This window comes from Sceloporus undulatus, chromosome 4 (assembly GCF_019175285.1).
Source record: "Sceloporus undulatus isolate JIND9_A2432 ecotype Alabama chromosome 4, SceUnd_v1.1, whole genome shotgun sequence".
NCBI lineage: Eukaryota > Metazoa > Chordata > Lepidosauria > Squamata > Phrynosomatidae > Sceloporus > Sceloporus undulatus.
The window spans coordinates 5,098,529-5,106,871 of record NC_056525.1 but is presented as its reverse complement, the minus strand read 5'-3'; positions in this window follow the sequence as shown (position 1 = coordinate 5,106,871).

Genomic DNA, 8,343 nt, shown 5'->3' with positions numbered 1-8,343 from the left:
CACACACACACACACACCGCTCTAAAGCCAAGACTGTTCTTGCCAGGCTCATACACACATTTTTGTAGTAGTCTGCTACAAATGCCTCTACTCCAAGGGTAGGCTGATGATTCAAGGGTCATTTTTAAAAAAGTCCTTCCCTGAATCTTTGCCTGCCACACTTCCCATGGCCTGTTGTCTTAAGAGGGCAAATCCTGCTCCCCAGCAGTCTCTGAAGGTGCAAGATGTGCTTTTAGGGATGAAATTGGGAAGTGGTGATGGGATCCAAAGGGATCTGGAGACCCCAGCAAGAAGCCAGGGGGGCTGGCTAATACATATGCAATGTTTGCAGTGACTAAGGTGGGAATGGGAAATGAACGGCCTACAGCTTGTGGGCCCAAGACCCTTTTGTTGTGATTCCTTTGGATTTACAGAGGGACCAGTTATGAAAAGTCACTACAACTCCCAGAATCTCCCTCAGCCAACATGCTGAGTTATAGTATTCTACTTCACCCTGAAGGGAGAAGCCTACTCCTTTTCTTTCTTTGGATCACTGAGGTTGAGTCTAGGTATATCATCAAAGCTTGGAAAACGTTAATGGGTGGGTGGGGGGACTTTGTTGTTGTTAACTGCCCTTGAGTTGATCTTGACTCATGGTGACCCTATGGATGAGACATCCCCAAGATCCTCTGCCTTCCACTTCTCTGCCTAATTCTTGCTGCCCCACAAAACCCATTGTGATCTCCTTCATAGCCTTGATCCAGACTGGCGGTTTGCGCTGGCCTGGCCACATACTAGGGCTGCCTGGGGGCGGAGCATCTGCATGCCCCATAACCCTAGTATGTGGCTGTGGCCCCTCATCTACACGGGGGCCACTATGATTATGTCATGCACACACCGCGTACAAACAGCACAGCGAATGCATGATGTCTCTGCACCACCCCAGGCCGCTTATGGCGGCCTGGGCACAACATAGGAAGGAGCTCTGAAACGGAGCTCCTTTTGGGAGCTGCCTCAGTCCTGCAGCAACCAAACAGCTGCGGGAACAATGCCAGGGAGAAAGGGGCATAAAGCCCCAAGGACACCCCTTATCCACACCACAGAGAAGCAGCATTTTGCCACTTCTCTGTGGTCTGTAAAAACTCTGGATTGGGGACACAGGGCTGCTGGTAAGACTGCCCTGCCCCCAACCCAGAGATAAAAGAGGCGGCTACAGGAGCCCATCCATCTGGCATGTGGCCTTCCTCTCTTCCAACTGCCCTCCACCTTTCCCAGCATTATTGTTGTTCACAATTCCTTGCCCCATACAGATAGTCCCTGTGCTCCAATACATGTTGTATCTATAGTTTTTTGTGGGTTTTTCGGTCTATGTAGCCATAGCCTGAAAAACCCACAAAAAACTATGGATGCCGTCAATGAAAGCCTTCAACTTCACATGTTGTACCTGTCTACAAGTGGTGGATGATGACACCAATATTGACGGAGTGATGGATCTGCTGTGGGCTGTAGAAGTTCACAGAGTTGAATCTCTTGTGAGGCTAGGCCTCCATACTTTGGGTTGTTCCTTTCAATTTTATTGCCACTACTCTTAATTGTCTTTCAGAGACAATCCATCTATGCTTTCTGTCCCTGGATGTCATCCATTACCACTGTTTTAAGTTGCCCTTCAGAGAGAATCTGAATCCAACAATCCATCTCCCATTTCTGTCTGGATGCCATCCATTGCTACTGTTTTTAGTTGCCCTTCAGAGACAATCTATCTATTCTTTTTGTCTCAGGATACCATCTATTGCCACTGTTTTTAGTTGCCTTTCAGAAACAATTTGAATCCAACAATATATCTCCTCTTTCTGTCTTGATGTCATCCATTGCCACTGTTTTCAGTTGCCCTTTGGAGACAATCCATATACCCTTTCTGTCTCCGTCTATTCCAGGGGTAGGCAACCTGCGGCCCGCGGGCCGGATGCGGCCCGGCAAGGCCTTGGGAGCGGCCCCAGCCTGGTCCTGCCGCTGATTGCCACCAGGGCCTTTGGGGGGCAATTGTCTATAGAAGCCTCAGAAACATGCATTTATATAAACATTTTTAAAAAGATCAGCAATTTTTTTCGCGTGTCCTCCATTTTTTTTTAAAAAAGTGTCTTCCATTTGAAAATTTTGTCCTACATTTGTCCTGGTTTGTTTATATATTTAATTTTTAAAAAAATTATTTAATTATTTATTTTTTGGCTTCGGCCCCCCAGTTGTCTGAGGGACAGCAACCCGGCCCCCGGCTCAAAAAGGTTGCCTATCCCTGGTCTATTCTTTTTGTCTCTGGATGCGATCTATTGACACTGTTTTTAGTGCCCTTCAAAGACAACCTGAATCTGACACTCCATCTCTCCTTTCTGGCTCAATGCCATCTATTGTCACTGTTTTCAGTTGCCCTTTGGAAACAATCCATTTATCCTTTCTGTCTCTGGATGTCATTCATTGCCACTAATTTTAATTGCCCCTTGGAGACAATCCATCTATCCTGTCTGTGGATGTCAACCATTACTACTATTCTTAACTGATCTTCGGAGACAATTCACTCACTCCTTTTGTCTCCATATCTTACCGAAAGATAAATAAGGTGAAGGAAGGAAACAGCCCTTCAGATATTGTTGGACTGCATCTCCCAGCACTCCTCAGCATTGCCTACACTGGCCCATGCTGCTGGGATTTGCAGCCCAACAACATCTGGAGAGCTGCATCATCCTACCAGCCCCATGTAAATAACTAGAGCTTGGGAAAAGTTGCTTTATTGGGTCACAGTCCCCAGACTCTTCCTGTTTGCACAGCAAGTGACTTTTCTCTCCTCTGCTCCATGCCTCTCTCTTCTCACAATGATTCTGGTTTTGACGAATGCCTCCCTTTTCCTTACATATCTCTTGTCACCTCTGTTTCTGCAACTCTGAGCTCCTTTTAGCCTAACCAGCTGCTTTTTTGGCTCTTAAATCATCAAAAGAAACCATGACCCCATCCTAAAAGGCAAAGCAGAGAAATCATCTCAGAAATGAAGTTTTTGCTTCCCTGCCCCAATTTAGCAAATCCTGCCTTGATCAGTACCAGCTGTGACCTTGCTGGGTTCAATGCAGACCAGTCTTTGGGGTCTAAGAGAGCGTTTCCTTCTCTCTCTGGTCTATTTATATTTAATATCCCAGGGAACTGAGTCAGGTCCTGTCTACAACCAATCCTCATGTCAAGGAGAACTCTCCCTCAAGTAAAAGAGAATATGGAGTCCGACAGAGTCTCCTTAAAAGGATTCATTGGCCAGACACCCATTACTGTATGGAATGCTCCTTCCAAATCAAATTGGAAAAGTAAAATAAAAAAATAAAAATAATCCAGAGAAATAGAGAGAGATCTAGATCCAATTTTGGCCCATTCTGACTGCCATGAGACTAGAATGGCCGGTATTACAGGAATGACTTGGATTATTGATGTCCTGCATGGCATGGGGTTGGATGGATGACCCTGCAAGGTATCCTTTCCACTCTAGCTTGGCTATGGGAAGCATGAAGACTGCTGCCAAATACTGACGGTGAAAGCTTTCATGGTTAGCATCCATAGTTTTTTGTGGTTTTTGGACTATTGTGCCATGTTCTAGAAGAGTTTATTCCTGACGTTTCGCCAGCATCTGTGGGTGGCATCTAGGAATGCCGGCATGTGACCCTGTGGTTGGGAGGAGTGATTTTCATGTTAATCGTGTATTGTCTGTTGTTGATGGCAGGGCCTCCGGGTGGGAGGATATGCAAAGAGGATTTGTGTCTGTTTAATTAGAGATCCATTGTTACTGGGGAAAACCCCAGATACTGGCTGGTTTGCATTGCATTTGCTGGGTGCTTGAATTAGTGGTTTTCAGACCTGGTAGCCAAACTTTGCTAACACTTTGAGGTTCTTCTTTCCTGTTGGAAGTTGTCCAGGTGTTGTGGATTGCAAGTGGCTTCCCTGTGCATTCTGACCTGATAGTTGTTGATATGGTCCAGACAGTTCATGTTTCAAACACCATTTATGTCCAGGATGGTTGTATAACGTATTCGGCTACTGCTGGTTTTTTCGGCTGAATAGACCAGAAATGGGCAATTGTGGGTCCCCAGATGTCCTGGTTTAACATGAGCCCAGCCAGGTCAGCCAAGGTGAAGATTATGGGCTTGCGTCCAATAAGATCAGGAGGCCTGGAGTGGGTGGGTTTTTAAAAGTATCTGCAGAGAAAGGTGACCAAGATGAGCAAAAGCCTGGGAACCAGCCTTATGAGGGATAACTAGGGATTAGGTGTGTTTAGGGTTGCCATTTCACGGTGGTGGGTGACCGTCCCGCCCCCGGGGTGGCTGCCCAATCTGAGCTCCCAGGGCTGCTGCCTGCCTCTATAGAGTGCTGCCTGAGAAACATGCCTGGAGCACAGCAGGAGGACTGAACCCAGCAGGGGGGGTCTGCTCACTGCCCTGCCTCTATTGGGCCAGCCCTCTGCTTCCTTATTGGGCATGCCCAAAAATTCCAAGCGGAGAGGGCTGTGCAGGCAAGTGCTTTTTGTTCTTCCCCTCTTATCTCTCTCTTTCCCCTCCTTCTCTTCTTATTATTGTTCCGTTTTTTTCTTCTCCTCCTCCCCATCCTCTTCCTCCCTCCTTTTCCTCCTTCTTCCCCCCCTCCCATCTTTTTCTCTTCTTCCCTCTAAGCCCCCTCCTCTTCTTCTCAGGGGTCCAGGTGCTCAAGGCTTTGCCCCCCATTGAGAAAAGGAAAAAAGCTTTGGATTTGTCCCATAAATCCTCTAAGTTGAGACAATCCTGGGAAAAAGAGGGGGTGAGGGTTTGGGGGGTTGGAGGGGGCAAGGAAAGTGGAAGGGGGGATGTCCTAAGGCGGGCTGGAGTGAAATGTAGTTTTCAATGGCACAAAGGACTGCCTGTGATCTTGCAAATGCTATGCCTGCTTGGGAGTGGGAAATGTACTTGTAGAATGGGGGGGGGGTTGGCCAAAAGAGAAGTACATTTCAGCCTTCTGTCTAGGAATAATGCCAAAATGTCCTCCATTTTGAGCATGCCTAAGAAACATGCATTTATATTAACATTTAAAAAAAAGTATCAATTTTTTCATGTGTCCTCCATTTTTAATAACGTGTCCTACATTTGAAAATGTTGCCCTACATTGTCCTACATTGGTCCCAGTTTGGAGGTCCTGCCTTATGGCAACCCTAGGTGTGTTTAGCTTGGAGAAGAGAAGGCAGAGGACTTTCCCAGATGATCTCCCCCACCCCACTCCTCCTTTCTCACTGCAATTACATTAATGAAGGGAAATAGATACATACTGGGGTGGGAGCAGTCCCTACCACACATCCCTTCATTTGCTGGTCCTGTATGCTTTCTTCAGTCCTTGTCCTTAACCATGCCTCCCTGCCCTATGCCTACCCAGACTGTGTGTTCAATGAGTTGTGCTAATGCGGTTTAACAAAAAATAAAAAGGAGGGGGAGGGAATAAAAGAAAGTACAGTAAAGCAAAAAACTTGACTGTTCTGGCATAGCGAAGGGGAGCGGGGAGACATTGGCCTGGTACACACTGGTGGTGAAACGCGGCCCCTCTTTGCTGCGACCAAACTGCGTGGCAACGATAAGCAGGCAGGAAGAAGCTGCCTAGAGCGGCTTCTTCCTTAGTATGTCATAAGGGCTGACACCCCTTCCTGGCACAAATGTTTGGGTACTCAGATGCGCATACATCATGGACACGCCCCCCCCCATGTAAGCGGTGCTGCTCAATAATGGCATCGCCCGCACATACAGGAGCGTGCAGTTGCTGCGCTCTCCCGAGCCCTAGTTTTGCCCCCACGACGGCGCTTCCACCCATCTATACTGGGCCCAGAACTACCACTGGATAATTTACTGCATCTGTACTGGCACAATTAGCAGCTTCCCTATCAATAGCAAAGTGTGGGCTAACCACAACTGGAAGACAAGGCAGCAATGAGAAAGAGACAGCATCACGTGTTTCAATTATGCCTTTTAACTTTTTAATGTAATTTTATACTGTTTTTTGATCATCTTGACAGTTTTAAATTTTATTGAAAAAAGAAATTGGCAGCATGAGCTTTCGTAGACTTCAGTCTGCTTCTTTCAGCTAGTCTCAAAGGTGCTACAAGATCTCTCTATGTACTGATTCTCCAGACTAAGAGGCTATATCTTTGAATTAATTTTTATTGTAATTTTTTAAAAAAATGTTTTTATCTGTGAACCGCCTTGGGTCCCTTCTGGAAGAAAGGCAGCATACAAATGAAAGAAGTAAATAATAAATAAATAAATCATGTGATTGTCATTGCCAAAGGAGTTATTATCCAACTTTTATGGCGGTTTAAAAGTCGCATGTGATAATGTCCACAGAGGTGACATGATAGCTATCTCTAAATGGTGGAGCAAAGAGCAGAACATGAACCAGAAAGATCCCTCCTAAACATTAGGAAGAACTTCTTGATGGTAAGAGCTGTTGAAGAGTGGTAGACGCAGCCTCGGAGGGTGGTGGAGTCTCCTTCTTTGGAGGTTTTCAAAGAGAGGCTGGATGGCCATCTGTTGGGAGGGGAGTGCTTTGATTGTGAATTGCTGCATGGCAGGGAGTTTGACTGGATGGCTCTTGGGGTCCTTTCCAATGCTAAGGTTTTATGATTCTATGCTTTCCAGTTTTTTCAGGGTACAGGCCCTTGGGGGAATTTGGGGAGACCTGGGGAGTTCAAACAAGCCATGGGGGGCTGTGTGTGGTCTCTGCACTGTAATTTGCCTATTCTCACTGTAATCCTATCCTGGTCTTGAGAAAACACTGTGGGGCAGGAGGTGGGTACAGTTTAAATCCCCTCAGATAGAAAAGCCTCTGGTTCCAATGCTCTCTCCCTGGCATACTGTGTTATGGTTGGCAATTGCCTGTAGCTGTAACCAGGCCTCCTCACCCTCCCAGGGGCTGGATGTACTCAAAAGCAAGCTGGCAAGATAACTCTGGTCATCATTAATCATGGGTTTGCATGTCAGGCCTGGAGTCCTGGAGCGGGCAGAGTTGGTGGTAGGTCATGTCACAGTGAAGTGGTTTACTAAAGGCTACAATTCACATGCAAAAGAGCAGGGAAATAAATATACTGCTCATAGTTGAGAGCCTGGAAAAGTTATGATGTTGCTTTTGTTGCCACCAAGTCATCTTTCACTTTTGGTGACCCTGTGAATGAGACTTTCAAGAACCTTGGTTATCAACAGCACTGCTTAGGTCTTGCAAAGTCAGGGCATCCATCGCTTCCTGGATTGCCTCTATCCACATTTAATGGATATTCTCCTTTTCCACTTTTCCTGTGATTCGTCTTTTCCTGAGTCATGTTATCTCATGATATATCCAAAGTATGGACTCATTCCCACTTACAGATAAATCAGTGTGAGATCCAAATCAATGGATCGATTTGACATCGGAGTGTGGTTCCCACTACATTTGCCCTGATCGCATTTTCTGGCATCAAAATAATCCACATGGTTCAAATTCATGAATGAATCGATTCAAAATTATTCGGCTCCAGCCAGCCGAAGGGCAAATTTGAATTGATTCTGATCCGCTTGTGGTTCACACTTGCGTTAAATCGATTTGATGAAAAGGAGGCAGAAAAAATCAGCTTCAAAAAGACACAGGTTAAATGGGTCTTGTCATGCCCAGCCTGGAGGATGACTTGGAGGACTATACTTTAAAACTATACTTTTAAAACTATACTTTAATTCAGGGGTCGGCAACCCCTGGCCTGCGGGCCACATGCGGCCCGCCGAGGCCAGGGGACTGGCCCGAGCCCAGTCCTGCTGCTGATTGCCAAAGGCCCCGCGCCGGCAGGACCGGGCCTCTCGCGCGGGGCCTTAAGCCTCTCGCGCGAGAGGTCAAAGGCCCAACCCCTCGCGCGAGTGGCCCTCAGCCAGCGACAGGTTCTGTCCGCCGGCGGAGCGGGCGGGCAGGGCCAAGGAGCCCCGCTCGAGCGAGGAAGGGGGTCCTCTTGCCTTTTCCCTCCCTTCTCATGGCTGCCTGACAGCCGTGGGTAGGCAAGGAAGGAGGCAGGGGAAGAGGAGGAGGCAGAGGAAGGAAGGAGCAGGAGGAGGAGGGAGGAAGAGAAGGAGGAGGAGGAGGAGGGAGGAAGGAAGGAAGGAAGGAGAAGGGGAGGAAGGAGGAGGAGGAGGAAGGAAGGAGAAGGAGGAGGGGGAGGAAGGAAGGAGCAGGAGGAGGAGGAGGAAGCAGAAGAGGAGGAGGAGGAATTCCATTCCATTTGGTAAGTGTGACTTTTCAAAGTGCATTTCTGTGTATTTTCGGTGCATTTAATGCTAAAAGGTCTGCTGTAACAATGATAGTGATGAT